Source organism: Euprymna scolopes, chromosome 2 (genome assembly GCF_053919585.1).
Source record: "Euprymna scolopes isolate OS-2025 chromosome 2, ASM5391958v1, whole genome shotgun sequence".
NCBI classification, from domain to species: Eukaryota; Metazoa; Mollusca; class Cephalopoda; order Sepiida; family Sepiolidae; genus Euprymna; species Euprymna scolopes.
Window position 1 is genome coordinate 50916302 of NC_136483.1, and position 20940 is coordinate 50937241.

The following is a 20940-nucleotide window of genomic DNA, read 5'->3' on the forward strand; positions in this document are numbered from 1 at the left end:
AAAAAAAAAAAGTGTTAGTAGACAGACAAGCTCAAAGCCGTGACGTGAAGGCAGAAAAGAAAGTGAAAGAAAACCTGACGTTTTACCGCTACTCCATGACGCGATCGGAACGTTGAAATTAGGCAAAGTCAGTCAACCGATACAATGACTTGCAAACATGGCTTGCAAAAAATTAACCCCTCCTTGTAGAAAACTGCCCAGTTAATGATGAAGGAATTAATATTTTTGGCCAATTCTTAGATATTTGTCGTCCGAGACTTTATGCTTCAAAATGATACCAATCTCGTGAAAATCCGTCTACTCTGTCGAAAGTTTTAGGCAGACATACAAACATACATACATACATACATACAGGTGAGGTTTATAGTATAGAAGATGTCTATTCATTATAAAGAAATGAAAATTCTGTTACAAGCTGAAGCATAGTAAACCAACGAAAATGCAATTTTTAACTTCAACATAAACAGACCAACGAAAATTCTATTTCAAGTTTATACATGATAAACCGATAAAAATGGTATATCTAACATGACAGACCAAGAAATTTATATTTCATGCTATAGAATGACATACCAACAAAAATTCGATTTTTAACTTAAGCATGCAAAACGAGAAAAATGCTATTTAAAGCTTAAGCATGACAGTTCAACAAAATGGTATATCTACTTTAAACATGACGGCGTGACGAAAATTCTTTAACCTTAAGCATAACAGACCAATGGAAATTTTATTTCATGCTTAATCATAGCAGACTGACAAAACTGCTATTTTAAACTTAATCATTACAGACTAACTGCTATTTCAAGCTTAAGCATGACAGACCAATGAAATTGTTATTTCAAGCTTTAGGATAACAGACTAATGAAAATTCTGTATCTAACTTAAGCATGATAGACAGAGTAAATTGCTATTTAAAACTTGAATGTTACAGACCAATTAAAATGCTTCATCTACCTTAAGCATGAAAGACCAACATAAATTTTATTTCAAGCTTAAGCATGACACAAGGAGTAAAATTCTATTTCTTACTGAATCATGACAGCCTGACAAAAATGTTATTTCAAGATTAGAAATGACAGAAAGATCTTGAAACTTGAATTAAGTAAAATGTTCATCAGTAAATAATCAACATAAGACAAAGCAAATCTAACAAAACAAAATAATTTGAATAAAGATGCAACATCGGAAAAAAATGGTGTGCCTGCAAAAGTTCTTATTATTTGTATAATAATACGTTTATATTTTCGTTTGCATGTATGCTATCAACTTGGAAACCCATTTTGAAATGAGGTCGTCTGATCGTCGAAGAATGCAAAACAGTAATTGGTTCCAGTGACACTGCGTGTCTAAAACTTAGATTTTAAGCATTTTCGAACTGTTTTAAAATCAAATTAAACGTCATAAATAGAATTCTATTGTCAACTTATAAAAGACTTTAGTTTTATTTATTTAAAGGACATTCACCTAACAATTCTTTTTCCTGTATAAAGGAGAATATCTTTTTAAGAGTTAAGTTATTACGATAAAGAAATGAAATAAAATGTTAAAGCATTCGTTAATCTATTTAAAACATATTTAGATAACAAGTATTTTTACAGTAAATATGAGGATGATAAACAATCGTGGATTTTCTTTTTTTTTTTTAGTTTATATTCGTGAATATAGTGAAATACTCGTAAAAATGGGTTGACATGTTGTAAAACATATCAATCAAATATAGAATCGCTATCTCCAGTTAGACCACATTACGCACTGACCTGACTATTCTTGTGACAATGTTCTGGGCATTACTACTTCCGTGCTGCCTCATCACAAAGTTGAAACGGCTGTTTTGTTTGTGACATCGTCACAGGAAGATTGCTGTACAAGATCAACGGGTTCTCTATATTTTTGCTTTTTAACAAAGCTTCCCATTCCTAGATGTATTCACCACGGTTGCAGAACTACATCTGTCCCCTCTATCGTAATCCCCAGAATATCAGAAGCTAATAAGTGTCCAAAGATGGTCTGAATACATAGGCATTGCTTTACAGTGATATGATGAGAACCGGTATGTAAACCTAATTCTGCCATATATGCAAAAATAGGAACAGATATTCTGCCGAAGTGTTAGTCTGTGCTATTTCAAAATTAAATGAGAAAGATCGACAAACAGATCCTCTTGTAGGTATTTTGGACGTATCTAAAATAATATACGTCTATTGGATCTGTACGTTTATCAATAAAAAGCTTATTTCAAACTTAAGCATTACAGACCAATGAAGATGCTACTCCAAACTTGGACGTGACAGACCAACAAAGATGTTATTTCAAACTTAAGCATTACAGACTAATGAAGATACTACTTAAATGTGACAGACCAGCGAATTTCAAACATGAGTATGCCACATTGATGAACATGTCATTTTAAACTTAAGCATTACAGAGTGACTGTCAAAGAGATCATATTTTTTTTATTTTGTTCAATCCAAACGTAACATATTGCCACTAAAAGCATAAGGGACTACTATGATAGGGTCTGGATTTATAGGGAACAACCATTGTGAGAAATTTAGTAGCAAGATGTGTGTTCATTTTACATTTAAATTTCTGCATGCTAGTGGAGTCAGGAAGGAGAGAGGGAATTACAAAGGTAAGTTGTCCAAGAAATGAAGCTATTGCAGTAGAACGTTGAATGGCTAGTCCACTCAAACAAGGCAGATGATGAGGGGAGGTACTGTCATAATTTCTCGATTGCCTATGACCTAACGCAAATTGTTCACAAACCCACCCTTATGCCCGACTTTGACAGACAATATGTAAATCTCTTGGCTTTTTTCTTACAATTTGCCCAGAAATGTGCTCATCCTCCAATCTGTTTCCATTAGGATCCTCCGATCACGCAGTTGTCTCAGTTACGACAAAAACAAAATGTAATAAATCCTGGGAAGTACCTCTCCATCGTACCATATACCGATATGCTATGGCTGATTGGGATAACTTCGGAACATTCATATCAGATATACCTCTGTACTCCATGATGAAAAAAAAACGTGCCCTCTATTGTATTAGATCTGACTGAGTAGTAAATAATCGGTATAAACATCTTCATACCCTCCAAGAAATTCCAGCAAAAACTCCACTAGCTGTGGTTCATCCTAGAATGTGCTGCTGCCATTGTGCAGAGAAATTACTATTTCTCTTGCATTTAGCTTGATAGATGTGAAACTAAAGCTGCCTTTAGGAGTGTCAGCAACCATTGTAAAGAATAATAAAGAATACAATAAATTTATATGATCTTTACATCAAGTTTAAAGTAGCTTAGCAGCAGCTTGGCTCTCACCAGTTTTGGCAAATAAAAAGCTGGGTTCTGAACAGTAGTGTTTCCTCTATCCCTACTATCATGAATTTACCCGAGGTAATCTCATCAGCATCTGACAATGTAAAACTCTTCGCCAAAAACTTAGCAGCAAATTCTACCCTTTATGATCAGTGTCGCCTACCTTCTGTATTCCCTTTTGTAACTGAAAACACATTAAGCGACATACAAATGTGTATACATGATGGTGCCAAGCTTATCAAAATCCTTGATTCTAGTAAACCAACTGGTTCTGACGGCATTCCAGTCATAGTGCTCAAAAACCTTCAACCGTAACTAGCCCCCATACTTGGATCACTCTACTGCTCCAGTAGGTATCTCACTGTTGATGCAATCCTCTATTTGTATAAGAGTCAGGTACGCTCTAAAATGGTGTACTGCTGCCTCATCTGGGCAGAAGCTGCTCAGCGTGCACTATCCTACCTTGAAAACTAGCTTCAAAACCTAGTAGGTGATGCCCTTTTCTCATCACTGCAACTTATTTTTCACAGAAGAGATATTGCAAGCCTGTCTTTGCTTTATTGCTATTTTCATGATAAATGCTCGACCGAACTCCAATCATAGTCCCCCTTGCTAAACTTTTACAAAACACACTCAACTAGCTACAACACTATATATGATTTCCTTCATTCTCTATCTGTGTCTAAATCTAAATATAGATTCCATGAGCAAAGCTTCTTTCCTAGAACTACCCGCCTTTAGAACATTGTTCCACTGGCCTACTTCCCAGTTCAATACAACATGGTAGCCTTCAAATTCAATGTAAACAAGTTGTTGTTAAGCCGTCCCCATAAATAATCAATTTCTACCTAATTTACACCATGAGTGATTACTACCCTACAGCCTTATATTCATTAATCCTTATCTTCGAGTGCGCTTCAGGCCTTAATGTGGTAACTTCCAAGTAAAAGAAAAAAATATTCTCGGATTTAAAGACAATCTACAGAGAAGGGGTGTGATTTTGCTGCTAGTTGAGTGGGTGAGTGGTATTTATGTTAGGGTGAACAAGTGTTGTAGTTTTGTTGGATTATATTCCAAGTGCATGCAAAACATGTGAGAATGCAGGACCTATTGGATCAGAAATTCTCTTTTGCATCTTGTCCAAAAGTGACAAGCTAGTGGTTGGCGCTAAAGCCCAAATGTGGCAACAGTACTCCACATGTGGCGAAAGATGGTTTTATATTATTTAGGTAAAATGCATACATTCACATGTTTTTTTTTTTAAACAAAAATAATCATTATATCGTTCATCTTTCCGTCATGCATAAATCTCAAATCGTTTATTTATTTTATTTTTTGAGGACGGACATCAATGGTCATCTAATTTTGTCAAATTCTGTTGGGCTTATCTTACGCTAGGCACACTCTCAAAAATATTACATTCACTCTGTGACTTGAGCTTACTTAGATGATCCCTGATTTATTTGACCAGAAATTAAATTTACCAAAAATTAATCATAGGAGTTGGACAACATTTCTAGATATGTAGGCTTCAGATATATATGGTACTAGCAAAAAGTGTGGGAGATAGATATGCTTTGATGCTTAGAGATAAAAATGTTATTTCCAACTTAAGCGTGATGGAAGGATCAATGGACAAAACCTCTGATATAGATACAAAGACGAGTCTAAAAACTGCTCAGTCTTTAAAACAATCAGTTTTAAATTAGTTCGATTTTTTTTAAGCTACAGTTGTTGTTTATACTTAATTAAAATGAGCATTTCCATTTTTCATTTTATTTTATCCGTTCAAATAATGTTGTCTCTATTTTGAATGCATGTTTCAAATTTACCCCGAAGACGCATGTTTTAACATGTTCATCAACAACCATGACCTTTAACTTGTTTTCCTTTTTTCATTGGTGGATGTACTTACTTAGTTTTTACTTTATTTTATATATATATATATATATATATATATATATATATATATATATATATATATATATATATATATATATATATATGATAATTTGCTACCATTCTGACATGTACCCATCGGCACACGTTTCATGAATGATGTAGCCCCACAAGGCATGTGATGTAATTTGAACTGCACTGTTCTACAACGTGTTTTGTTGACACAATGTATCAAAATAGCCGCCTGTAACAACGTGCAAATGTTAATTAACTTTTTTTTTTCATCATTCAATTGCTTCAGAGAGACATCGTTCTCAGGTCAAAAAAAGGGATATTGTCGAGAAGTTTAATTAAAAAATATTATGCATATTTTATCAATTTATTTATCCACAATTAATTAAATTTATCTGCGTAGCATGTAACTTTCTGATTATCCACACAACCAGGGGAAATAATAAAGGCGCGCATATATATATATATATATATATATATATATATATATATATATATATATATATATATATATATATATATATATATATATATTAGAAATGAATTATCTACACTTCTGATAATCATTAAGCCATAAAACTGTGTGGAGATGATTGCATTTTATTATGCTTTATCGTTAATATAGCTCTATAGAATAGAATATCGATCTATCTGGCCTTTTCTTTATATTTACCAGCAGGGAGACCCAACGTTGTCCGGGATTGAATGAGGATTAACAAATGTTCCACATCTTCCCATACTTTTATTCTTATTGAAATCGGTGAAATCGCCAATTTTTCAGTCAAATCGATTGATTGCCTGTTCTAGTTAAAGATACCCTCCCCGCAGTGTACCAGGAGGAAGCTTTGCATGCCTCCCTACAATGACGTTCATTTTAACTACATTGAACTGTAGAGAACCTACTATTGATTTTATGAAATTATCTCTTCTATTATAAAAAAGAAACTTTGTATGTGTGTGTTTGTGTGAGTTCATTCCCTATGGACTCCGAAACGGCTAGTCCGATTTTTATGAAAGTTCACACAAATGTACTTTATGCATTTGGCAATGTTCTTAGATAGGTTTGTATCGGAAGGTATTCGATAAGTATTGAAAAAAATCCGATGAAAGAAGGAACAGGCGATTTTGACCTTAGTAAATACTTATACAGCCTAACATCACAAGGGCATTTGAGAAGTTTTATTAACACTGAAGCAGAAACCTCTGCCATATAAACCATATAAAATCAACTGTAAGTTCTTGGATATGACAGGGGCGTTCAAAATGAGTGTTTATGTTCAAAGCACAACTGGACCATGATACTTGACTTTTTCACTTTAAACTTAAATTCGAACCATTATACTTGCAAAAGCAGTAAGGCCAGGCATATAAAACAATTATAGGTTTTTTGTTATGACAGCGATTTAGAACACAATTAAACCATGACTTTTACATTTTAAGTTTTAATTCAAACTATTATATATAAAAAATAATTTTATATCAACTGTAGGTTATTTACATAGTAATGTAGAATACAAAGTATTGTGGACTAAGTCACTGCATGGAGGCATATGAAGCATTCTCCCAGTGTACCATGGTAGAGCCCCAACTAGAGCAGACAATCGATTTGATTGAAAAATGGGCGATTTTACCGATTTCGATGACAATAAAAATATGGGATTGTGAAACATTTGTTGATCATCATTCAATCCCGGACAATATCGGATCTCTCTGCTAATCTGAAAGTAATGGCTTTACTTACAGTTTAAAATGCAAAAGTCAAGTATGCTGGTTCAATTGTGCTCTGAAAAGAAACTTTTATTTCGAACGCGCCCCTGCCTAATTAAAGAACCAACTGTTGATTTTATGAAATTTTTTTTACATAATCAATTGAATTAAAGTTAAACGTACAGAAGTCAAGTATCATGTCTCAATTGTGCTCTAAACAGAAATATTAATTCCGAACGCACCCCTGTCTTATAAAAGAATTTGCGGCTGATTTTTAAGTTGGGTTTTTTTGCTTGTAGTTGATTATATTGATCAAATGCACTTGTAATGTTAGGTTGCATAAAAGTGTTTACTTTGGTAAAAATCAGACTTCCTTCTGTAATCGGAGTTTTCGATCATCAATTTTCGATAGTTATCAGATGCATTTCCAATACAAAATCCACGTAAGAACACTCTTAGTCACTTCAAGTATCTATGTGTAAAATTGGAACAAATAAGCCCAGCCGTTTTCGAGTCCATAGAGAACGAACTCACACACACAGAAACTTCCTTTCATATAATACTATATATATATAAAATATAAAGCTGAACGTCTGTGTGTGTGTGTGTGTGTGTGTGTGTGTGTGTGCGTGTGTGTGTGTGTGTCATGAATAGGCTCCTATATGGTTGACTATTTTAAAAAAACTGATTACATATAATGATAGAAGATGTATCGAGGACCAGAAATGGGTATGTTTAATCTAGCAGAACTGTGGTTCATAAAAATTGTGGGGTCTGCGTTCGCGCCTGGCCCCCAAAGTATGTAAATAAAAAATGGAAAAAAAAAACGTTTGTAAGTGTTTTTGATATAGATGTACATAAGAATACTTTGAAAAGTATATTTCAACTTAAATAGGGATGGTATAATAAAATTGTGGGGTCTGCCTTCGCGCCTGTACTCCATGGAAATACGCACAAACTTTAACAAAGACTTTTCATATCTATTTGCGTAGATATACTTTGATAATTATGTTTCAGTTTGAAGTAATATGGTATAATAAAATTATTGGGTGTTCGCTCGTGCCTGACCTCCAAAGAATGTAAATATGTCAAAAAGTTTAACAAGGTTTTTTAAAAGGGGTGAGAGTCCACAATAACACCTTAACTTTAATCTTAATTCACGTTAGCTTTTATTTATTTTTTTGAGTTCAATCATATTGTGCCAAATAAATTCACCTCATAAATGCATGTTCTTATTAAAGTGAAAGCCAAAAAAAAAAAAAATTGTCGGAACTTTAGATAATTCTCGACAGAAATTTTGCATAACTCTGTTTTTTTCCTTCTCCACTTGCACATGGCACTCTTTCGAAAATAGATAAATAGATAAATAATAAAAAATAAGAACGTTACTTGTTATCGTGTTAAAAGAAGGAAAAATCCTGCTCACGTGATTACGTGTCTTTTTAAAAACATTTACATAACCTTTTTATTTTTATTTATATATCTGTTTAAGCTATTTTTTGTCAGTGTACTAGAAGGAATTCACTTGATTACAACCCCTTCTGCGTATTCTTTACATTACAGTAGTACAACCCTGGATTCGAAGGCGTAATACTACACCGTTCAATACTGTAAAACTGAAACGAAGCTGTTCTGCTTGAAAAGGGCGCCATTTTCTTCTTATTTATATTTATATCGATTCTTTGCTTTAAAAACTAAAGTAATTACCTGTTTACTTTTTAATATCCCATTTTGCTGTTTCGGATTATTTTACTAAAGTAAGTAACGCTTCATTATTTTTCAAAACTGTTTTGTTTCTTTGTTTTTTGATATTTCGTCGATATTATTTAGTAAGAGTATTTAGCAAAAAAGCCAACAAACGACTACCCGAAAAAATAAATATACAAGAAATAAATGTTACCATAGTCAATAAAAGTTCAGTTCATGTTTTTTTTTGTTTTGAAATAGTTTTTAATGCTCTTTACTTAAAATAATTTCAGCGAACCAAAATAAAAACGAAATTTGAGGTGATAACTACTTAAATGAATTTTTATATAAACTACACATACCATAATCGAATATTCCTCAAGCACAAAATAACGAAAACATTAAAATATGTTTATAAATATTCCTTACGTTGACGGAACTCTCTTAAAGTGTTAACACAGAATGCTCAGGTGAACCTCCTCCAAATTGAAAACGAGGCTCTCCATTTCAAAGTCGCTGCCATTTTGATTTTTTTAAAACCGGTTCGTGAATAAAAAAAAAAATTTTTTACAAACTACTTAAAAATACAAACCAATGAACTTTTCTACTATAAAAGTAACTTTTATTGACTATGGTAACATTTATTTCTTGTATATTTATATTATTATATATATATAAAATTTTCTATTTGTAAGGAAACATCATTTTGTTGGTCACTCTTGATTACGCATGGAAACAAAGTTCATATAAATAATATATTTTCGCTAAAATTATCTTTACTTTCATCATATTTTGCTTAGGGTAAAATTTTTGAGTATCAAAACCTATCTCTTTACAACCCCCTCCTTTTCATAACCTATCATACTTTCATCAATCACAGTCCATTTTCTGTAGGCTATTTTTGAACCCAGTCAACGACGGGTACTTCTGCTATATATATATATATATATATATATATATATATATATATATATATATATATATATATATATATATATGTTTGTGTTCTAGTAGTCTGCCCAACATTAACGTATAAATGTATATTTGCATATGCATAGAGAACCAATTTAAGTCGACTTACCTCTGCCAATGTTCAAATATTGACAATTTTGCTACTACTATTAGCAGCTACTCTTACTGGCTAAAAATTAAATCGAATTTGTTCCACAGGTCCACATCCCCTATATATCGAGTTTCAAATCTACAAACTAAAATATGACAGAGTAGTTTCATAGAGACCATTTCCTTCACAGACAGACAAGGTCACTTATATATATAAACAAAAATATATGATGAAAATAAAAGTTGAATAAATCACGATATTTGTTGATCCATTGTTATAGCCCTATTTAAGGGTTACAAAGAAAAACAGAACATCAAAATAAAGTAACAAAATATATTGCAAAGGATACAATAGGTGGGTTGTTTATTGTAATCTACGAACGACCTAAGTTGGTCCACCGCATATCGACTGACACCTTACGGCTCAGTATTTCAGTATTTATTGAGATGGGAATAGTCTATTAGTAGGTAATAGGTTAGTTCCGCCACAACACTCTCTCCCAAGCTTATAACTCAGGACATGTATCAGTATTTTTTCCGCTTTAGGTGGACCATGAACGTCTTAGTGATTTTCCTTTTCCTGCCTGAACGCCATAATTCTGGTGTAATTTAGGGAGGCTCAATATCAAACCTGTCGTTGGTGGTTTTAATAGCCTCTGGTTTTTCCTGAGGCAACTCTTCTTAGTCCTCCATCATACATTTATGTATCTGGTTCACATACCTTATGTGTGTGAATTTTGGTTCCCGGGTTTTCCGATTTCCAATCCTTTGTATTACTTTTCCCAGTTCCGAAAGGAAACGTTCTTTTTAAAATGCTTGAAGTACACTTTCTCTCCAAAATTGTATATTTTGTGGTACCGTAACGGTTCTCCTATGTGTGGTTTGTCTTGGTAGCAACTTCTCAAATACTGATCTGATTTTACGGCCAAGCATAACCTTTGCTGATGATTTGCCTGCTGGGATGTTAGGGTTTGTGGTTATCCTGTAGACTTGAAGAAACTGCTCTAGAGCTTTTTCTGTTGGTGATCCATAAGCCTTCCCTTCTTAGGGTGTCTACAAAGCACTCTGCTTGGCCGTTATTTCTCTGATTATATTGTGGGGTTGTAAAATGTTTTACCTGATATGTCTTGCAAAATTCTTTGAAGTCTGAAGAAGTCAATTGAGTAGCATTATTACTAACCAGGCAATCAACAACACGAAAATGGGCAGAAAACTCATGTAAGAAATTAATGATTACCGCTATGGTTGGTTTCCTGCATCTTAGCACCTCTCGCCATTTGGAAAAATTACCCACTACTATCAAGTAATAGAATTTATTCAGTGGTTCTGCAAAGTCTATATATGCCATCCTGGGCCACGGTTATTCGGATTTTGACTAGGGTTTGTGGATAATCGGTAGTGCCTTTACAGCCAAAGCACAACCATTACATGTTTTAACCATATTAGTTATATTTTGGTCAATGGACGGCCAGTAAACAACGCTACGCATCAGGCATTTCGTTCTACTGGTAGCAGGATGACCCATGTGGAAGTTTTTTAGTATTCTCTTCTGCAACGCTTTTGAATGATGACTCTCTCACTATAAAGCAGAACGTTGTCACAGACAGAGTACATGTCAGAAGTAAATTATCCGTGTTTCAATTTCTGCTTTGTGATTTTTATAAATTCATCATTTACTGCTTCATTCTTAATTTTTTGAAAAGTGACTGGTAATTTCTGGATTGTATTGTGAATCATCACCTTTCTCTCATTATTTATTTGCATTGTGGCAGTTACTAAGTCCTCAAGGGGTTCCTTTTGGGCCAGAATTAGCCTACATAGCCCACCTGCATGCACGATATTCTGTAACGGTAAGAATTCCAGTTTAAAATCATAATTCAATAAACTGGTTTTTCATCTTAATAAACGGTTGTCCTTTTTTTTTTATTCAAAAATGGTTAGAAGAGGCTTATGGTTGTATCGTAAAATGTCTACCCTGCAGGTGGCGATGAAATTTTGAGACTGTATAAATAATACCAAGACCCCCTTTCTCTATATGTGAGTACTATTTTCGGCTGAGAGCGGTGTTGTGGATGCATTGGCAATTAGTTTTATTGACCCATCTTGCATCTGATGTAACAGGCATGCACATATATCGTATTAGCTGGCATCACTAGCCACTATTATGTCTAGTTTCGATTTAAAATGTATGAAGAAGATGTCTTTTTAATTTTCTTTAACGCTGACTGACACTCGGCAGTCCCTTTCCAACGTTTATCCTTTTTCAAAAGCTTGTTCAAAGGTGCCTGCAGTTCATGCAATCTTGGAATGAAGCACTATTAATAGTGTGAAAACATATATATACACATGTCTGGTCGCGCACACACACACACGCGCTCGCGCTTTCTATCTTCCATAATCAGAATCTTCTGGCGTCGGTTACTAAGTTCTGTTTTAAAATTTGAAACTCTTTAAAGTTTAAACGCTCGTTTAACGTTTTTTTTCTCTGTTTTTTTTTTTACTTTGTATTGTTTCACTTTTTCAAAGTCGCTGATGAATTTGCGTTAATTCCTTCCAACCGCTTATGGTTGATTCAACGCAATGAAACTACTGGTACGTCGTCGAAATATGCATCTATAATATAAAGCTGAATGTGTGTGTGTGTGTGTGTGTGTGTGTGTGTGTGTGTGTGTGTGTGTGTGTGCGTCTGGTCACGAATAGGCTCCTATATGGTTGACTATTTTAAAAAAAGTGAATACATATAATGATAGAAGATATATCGAGACACAGGAGTGGGTATGTTTGATCTGGCAGAACGGTGGTTCATTAAAATTGTGGGTTCTGCATTCTGCCTGGTCCACAAATTATGGATATAAAAAATTTTTAAATTAAAAAAAAAGTTTACAAGTGTTTTTGATATAGATGTACACAATAATACTTTGAAAAGTATGTTTCAACTTAAATAGGGATGGTATAATAAAATTGTGGGGTCTGCGTTCGCGCCTGGCCTCCATATAATGGACATAGGCACAAAATTTAATAAAGACTTTTCATATCTATCTGCATAAGTATACTTTGATAGTTATGTTTCAGTTTGAAGAAATATGGTATAATAAAATTATGGGATGTTCGTTCGCACCTGACCTCAATAGAATGGAAACATGTCACAAAGTTTAACAAGGTTTTTTTAATATAGATTCACAGAATATTGTGATAAGTGTTTCAGTGTGAACAGGTATGGTATAATAAATTATGAGTTTATCTATTTTATTTTTACTTTCATCATATTTTGCTTTGGTTTTGATGCCGCCAAATTCGAAGCTATCTCTTTACAACCCTTCCTTTTCATAACCTATCATACTTTGATAAATCAGAGTCCATTAGGCTGTTTTTGAACCCAGTTAACGACGGGTACTTTTGCTAGTATATATATATATATATATATATATATATACTAGCATATATATATATATATATATATATATATATACTAGCATATATATATATATACTAGCATATATATCTCTATATCTATAAAAGTGAACGTGTCTGTCTGTCTGTGTGTCTGTGTCTGTGTCTGTCTGTGTACATTTCTCTACGCAATAACTCTGTCAATTTTTAGTCTATAGACTCGAAATTTGAAATACCGGGTACTGAGATTTGGGAAAATCGATGTAACGGGTGTCAGCCAGAAATTTGGCTGTTAAGGGGTCAAATTTCAACGATTTGACCTTTAAGAACTCTACCAAACTCCTCCGACAATTTTGGGTCTAGACACTTGAAATTTTAGATATAGGTTCCTTGAACCTGGATCTAACTTAATAAAGTGATTTGAGCCCGAAACTATAAATTTTAAGGGGTCATAATAGGGGTCAAAGTTTTAAAAAATTTACCATTTTTTTTGTTTTTTTGCTGTTTTTGCACAGCATACACCTCCAAACACCCGAGCAACGCCGGGCACCCCTGCTAGTATATATATATATACTAGCAATTCAGCCCCACTTTGCTCGGGCCCTAGGTACTGTTCATAACTTGCCCTACTAGTGAATACACTTTATGTAAGATCTCAAATATTTAAACCAATATTTGTCTGAATAATTTCGTAGAGACCCAAAGGTCAATTTTTTTAACTTTACCCAAATGTTGACCCCTTAACATTAATTTTTTTTGCCTCAAATCAAAATAAAAAGTTTTACCTATGTTCAAGTTATCTACATCTAAAATTTTAAGTTTTTAGACCCAAAATTGGCGGAGAAATTTGGCATAATCTACAAAGGTGAACTCTTTCAACTTGGACGGTTGTGCAGCCAAATTTTCGCCCCCACATTGATTAAAATGCTTGCCGCATGTCTAAATACCTGTATGTATAAACTTTCAAATGTGTAGACCCAAAATTGGCTTAGTAGTTTGCTAGATACCGCAAAGGTTAAATCTTTTAAACATTAGCCCCTTGGTAGCTCAAATTTTCGACTCCAACCGATTAAAAAGCTTGCCCTATCTCTGCCCAGCAATTGGCTGAGTAATTTGGTAGAGACCACAGAGGTCAACTTTTTTTAAACTTTGACTCCAATTTTGACCCCATAACATTTATATTTTGGGCTCAAATCAAATTAAAAAGTTTGATCCATTTCCAAGTAACCAACGTTTCAAATTTCAAGTGTTTAGATCCTAAATTGGCAGAGGAGTTTGGTAGAGTTTTCAAAGGTCAAATCGTTGAACCATGACCCCTTGACAGGCAAATTTCTGTCCAAAAACCGATTAAGATTTTCCCAAATCTCAATACTCCTGATGTCGTCTATACATAAAATTGACAGAGTTATTTGGTAGGGAAATGTACACAGACACACATTTTCCCTTTTATACATATGCTAGCATGTCAGCCCGGTGTTGCCCGGGTGTTTGGAGGTGTATGTTGAGCAAAAAAAAAAAAGTGGTAGTAGGAAGGCAGGCTCGAACCCGTACCGCAAAGGAGGAAAAGAATCGGGGAAAAACGTGATGTCTTTGCTGTTATGACCACTGCCAAACCGGAAGTGACGTAGGTTTAAATTAAGGCTAGACAATTGAAAAGAGGGTCTGAATTTCGACAATATCAGCGAAAAAAGCGACGCCTTCCTGTAGAAAAGTGCCCAGTTGCCGGTGAAGAAATTAATGTTTTTAGCCAATTTTTCGATATTTGTCATCTGAAGGGTCGAGCTTCAAACGATACTGATCTTGTGAAAATCCGTTCCCTCTGTCGAAAGTTTTAGGCAGACATGCAAACATACATACATACTTACATACGTATGTATGTATTTATATTTATTTATATTTATATATTGGTAGCTCAAATTTTCGACCCAAACTGATTAAAAGGCTTACCCTATCTCTGAATACCCTTTCTGTAAGATTTCACAAATTCACAGAAATTGTCTGAGTAATTTGGTAGAGACCGCAGCGGTCAATTTTTTTTTTAAATTTGACCCCTATTATGACCTATTAACATTCATTGTTTTGGGCTCAAAGCAAGTTATTAAGTTAGATCCATGTCCAAGGAATCTATATCTAAAATTTCAAGTGTTTAGACCCATAATTGTTGGAGGAGTTTGGTAGAGTGCTTAAAGGTCAAATCGTTGAACTTTGACCCCTTTACAGTCAAATTTCTGGCAGAAAACCGATTAAAAACAGTTTCCCAAATCTCATTACACTGTAGACTGAAAATTTACAGATATTGTGTAGTGAAATATACACAGACAGACACACACACAGACAGACACTGTCACTTTTTTCTATATATCTATAAAAGTGAAAGTATCTGTCTGTCTACCTGTGTGTGTGGGTCTGTCTGTGTACATTTCCCGACACAATAACTCTGTCAATTGTCAATCTACGGACTCGAAAGATGATATACAGTGTTTGGAGATTTGGGAAAATCTGTGTAATTCGTTTTCGGCCAAAATCTTAAGACTTGCAGTTATTTGTCCCACAAAATGAAATGATTACCTTTTGATTCATTTGTAATCTATCTATCTATACTCTATAGTCCTATAAATTCGTTTTTCTTTTGTGTGTATAGATATTCATATTAAAACCCCTATTTTCTATTTATTTAAAAAGAAAATACAATTTTCTTATATATGGGTTGTGGAAATGCATTCACTAGCAAAAGATCTAGCTAATTAACATACTCTTTTAAACATTCATTTTAATTAATTCCCTATTAGTTTTTTTCGGTTTTCTTATGGGATGATCATCTAGAGTTAACTATAACGTGCAATTATATTCATGCAGATATTCTACATGATTTATACTTGCATAATATTTGCGTAAAATCTTTACAGCAAGTAAAAAATTATTTCCATATATATTTATGTATACGTATATATTTTTGCTTAATCTATTAATCTATCTATCTATCTATAAAAGTGAAAGTGTCTGTGTGTGTATCTATGTATCTCTGTGTCAGTGTGTGTACATTTCCCTACGCAATAATTCTGTCAATTTTTAGTCTACAGACTCTAAATTTGATATACAGTGTACTGAGATTTGGGAAAATCGATGTGATCTGTTTTTGGCCAGATATTTGGCGATTAAGGAGTTAAAGTTCAACGATTTGACCTTTGAGAACTCTACCAAACTCCTCCCACAATTTTGGGTCTAAACACTTGAAATTTTAGATATAAGTTCATTGGACATAGATCTGACTTAATAACTCAATTTGAGCCCAAAACAATAAATGTTAAGGGGTCATAATAGGGGACAAAGTTTAAAAAAATTGACCCCTTTTTTTTGCTCAACATACATCTCCAAATACCCGGGGAAAGCCGGGCACGCATGCTAGTATATCTATGAAAGTGAACGTATCTGTGTATCTTTCTGTGTATCTATCTGTCTGTGTGTCTGTGTGTGTACATTTGCCTACGCTATAACTCTGTCAATTTCAGTCTACAGACTCAAAATTTAATATACAGGGTACTGAGATTTGGGAAAATCGATGTGATCGGTTTTTGGCCAGAAATTTGGCGATTAAGGAGTTAAAGTTCAACGATTTGACCTTTGAGATCTTTACCAAACTCCTCCCACAATTTTGGGTCTAAACACTTGAAATTTTAGGTATAGGTTACTTGGACATGAATCTAATTTAATCACTTGATTTGAACATAAATTAATAAATGTTAAAAGATCATAATAGGGGTCAAAGTTTACAAAAAATTGACAGTTTTTTTGTTTTTTGTTTGCTCAACATACACCTTCAAACACCCGGGCAACACCGGGCATCCATTCTAGTATATCTATAAAAGTGAACGTGTCTGTGTTTCTGTCTGTCTGTCTGTCTGTCTCTCTGTGTGCCTGTGTACATTTCCCAACGCAATAACTCTGTCAATGTTTAGTCTACAAACCCAAAATTTGATATACAGGGTAATGAGAATTGGAAAAATCGATGTGATCGTTTTTCGGCCAGGAATTTGGCGATTAACGGATCAAAGTTCAACGATTTGACCTTTAAGAACTCTACCAAACTCCTCCGACAATTTTGGGCCTAAACACTTGAAATTTTAGATATAAGTTCATTGAACATGGATCTAACTTAATCACTTGATTTGAGGCTAAATCATAAATGTTAAGGGGTCATAATAGAGGTCAAAGTTTAAAAAATTGACCTTTTTTTTGTTATTTATTTGAATCATAGCATACACCTCCAAATACCCGGGCAACGCCAGGCACCCATGCTAGTATATCTATACAAGTGAACGTTTCTGTGGTTCTGTCTGTCTGTCTGTGTACATTTCCCTACGCAATTACTTTGTCAATTTTTAGTCTACAGACTCAAAATTTGATATACAGGGTAATGAGATTTGGAAAAATCGATGTGACCAGTTTTCGGTCAGAAGTTTGGCTGTTAAGGGGTCAAAGTTCAACGATTTGACCTTTAAACACTCTACCAAACTCCTCCGACAATTTTGGGTCTAAACACTTGAAATTTTAGATATAGGTTCTATGGACATGGATCTAACTTAATAACTTAGTTGATCCCAAAACAATAAATGTTAAGAGGTCATAATAGGGGTCAAAGTTTAAAAAAATTGACCGTTTTTTGTTTGTTTGTTTTTTTTGCTCAGCAGACAGCTCCAAACACCCGGGCAACGCCGGGAACCCATGCTAGTATATCTATAAATGTGAAAGTGTCTGTGTGTCAGTCTGTCTGAGTACATTTCCCTACGCAATAACTCTGTCAAATTTTAGTCTGTAGACTTAAAATTTGATATACAGGATACTGAGATTTCGGAAAATCGATGTGATTGGTTTTCGGCCAAAAATTTGGCTGTTAAGGGGTCAAAATTCAACCATTTGACCTTTGAGAACTCTACTAAACTCCCCCAACAATTTTTGGTCTAAACACTATAAATTTTAGATATAGGTTCCTTGGACATGGATCTAACTTAATAACTCAATTTGTGCCCAAAACAAAATATTGTTAAGGGGTCATAATAGGGGTCAAAGTTAGAAAAAATTGACCGTTTTTATTGTTTTTTTTTTTAATTTTGTTTTTTTGCTCGGCATACACCTCCAAACACCCGGGCAATGACGGGCACCCATGCTTATATATATATATATATATATATATATATATATATATATATATATATATATATATATATATATAAATTGGATACTATAAGCTAAAATCGAAACTAAAACATGCAAATCTCTACCCTTATTCTTAGCCTCTAAGCCTCCTACACACATTTATATATATTAGATTATATATCTGTATGATTTTATATATACTAGGGGTTCAGCCCAGCTTTGTTCGAGTTCTATGTACTGTTCATAACATGCCCTATGTGTTAATATTCTTTATGTAAAATTTCAATTGTTTACACCAGAAAATGCCTGAGTAATTTGTTAGAGATCACAGAGGTATTTTTTAAAAACTTTGACCCCAAATTTGACCCCTTTACATTTATTTTTTAGTCTCAAATCAAATTACAAAGTTTTACCCATGTCCAAGTTATCTACATCTAAAATCTTAAGTGTTTAAATCCAAAATTGGCGGAAAAGTTTGGCAGAATCTAAAAAGGTCAACCCTCTCAACTGTGACATTTTGGCAGCGAAAATTTCGCGCCAAAATTGATTAAAATGCTTGCCGCATGTTTGATTAACGCTTATGTAAAATTTCAAATGTTTAGACCCAAAATTGGCTGAGTAGTTTGCTAGAGATTGCTAAGGTCAAATCTTTTGAACTTTGACCCCTTCACAGTTCAGACGCAAACCGATTAAAAAGCTTGCCCTATCTCTGAATCATCTTTATGTACAATTTAAAATGTTTTAACCAGAAATTGGCTGAGTATTTTGGTAGAGACCACATAGATCAATTTTTTTAACTTTGACCCCAATTTTGATCCCTTAACATTTATTGTTTGGGGCTCAAATTTAATTAAAAAGTTCGCCCCATGTCTAAGTCACTTACATCTAAAATTTTAAGTGTCTGGTCAACAAATTAGTGGAGGAGTTTGGTAGAGTTTTAAAAGGTCACATCGTTGAACTTGGACCCCTTGACAGCCAAATTTCTAGCCGAAAACAGATAAAAAAGATTTTCCCAAATCTCAATACTTCTTATGTCAAAGCCACTACAAAATTACTCAGCCAATTTCTGGTCTAAACATTTGAAATTAGATAAAGAGTATTCAGAGTTAGAACAAGCTTTTTAATCGGTTTGGGTCAAAACTTTGAGCTGCCAAGAAGTCAAAGTTCAAAAGATTTAACCTTTGCGGTCTCTAGCAAACTACCCAACAAATATTTTGCTTAAACATTTGAAATTTTACATAACGGCTATTCAGACATGCGGCAAGCATTTTAATGTTTTGGGAGGGGAATTTGGCTGCTAAAAGGTCAAATTTGAAAGTGTTGACCTTTGCAGACCTACCAAACTCCTCGACCAATTTTAGGGCTAAACACTTGAAATTTTAGATGTAGGTAACTTGGACATGGGTAAAACTTTTTATTTTTATTTGAAACCAAAATAATAAATGTTAAGGGGTCAAAATTGGGGTCAAAATAAAGCAAAATTCACTTCTGCAGGCTCTACGAAATTGCTCAAACAAATTTTGGTCTAAACATTTGAAGTATTACATAAAGTGTATTCACATGTAGTGTAAGTTATGAACAGTACATAGGGCCTGAGCGAAGCCGGGCTGAACTGCTCCTGTAAGATAAAGCAAGGCACTTTTCCGGGAACAGGAAATAAATATTTTTTTAATTTCGGAATTAGGATTTTTTTCTAAAATACAGATGTATACTTTAATGCTAATACCCCAAACCATATTTCTTGCATTTTCATGGTACACAGTTTTTTTAGACAATCAATCCTTATTCTTTCACCTGATCTTCTTGGACACTACTTGGAAGCACCACCTTCTGCAACTCCTACAAAAAAATCTCTATAACAATTTGAAGTACTTTAACGGTGAATGCTCTGACGAACTGCAAGCTCTTGTGCCCCCTCGATGTAAATACCCTCGACAAACCCGACAAGCAGCTAAATCCCACCCCTTCCCAGTAGAGATCCCTAGATGCAAGAGAGCCTTCTACTTCAGTAGTTTCTTCCCCAGGACTGCTAGAATTGGAATTCCCTGCCGGGTCCCTGCTTCCCCAACTGTACTGACATGCAGAAGTTCAAGTGCAACGTGAACCGACATCTTGCTGCCCAACTCCCTACGCAGTATCCCTGATGCCTATGTCCCTGATAGTAGCCCCCTACTGGGGTGAAAATGTAATTAAAAAAAAAAAAAGTAAAAAGTGGCATATTCAATAACAATATTCATCCTATTCATGATATTCTTTTGTGATACGAAAGGCTTTTTTGTGGATAATCTTGGTAATATATCGTAGTCTTTCAATCTCCTGGCTATTGTTCTTTAATAAAGAGAATTACATTCTTCGGCTTTGAACTCTTTGGCCCTCAAATTTTTGTGTAACGAACAGCTTTCATTTTCAGTTTTGAGTCATGTCTTTTTGTTGATGCTTTAGGGAGGCTTGATCTTCTTTTCTACATTACCTTTTTATTGATATTGTTTGCAAATTCATTTCACTGTTGAGAAGCGAATAAAAATTTGTAGGTCATCCCAAAAGTACGTCCCCATAATTTTATACAATAAACTGAAATGTTGAACAGTTATGAAGAAGGAAATAGTTCCATTAAAATGAGCAACATTTTGAGCTCCGGAATTTATTTTTCTACATAGTCACCACCATTATCAATGCATTTTTGCCAGCCTCTTTGATGCTTCGGTCATAAA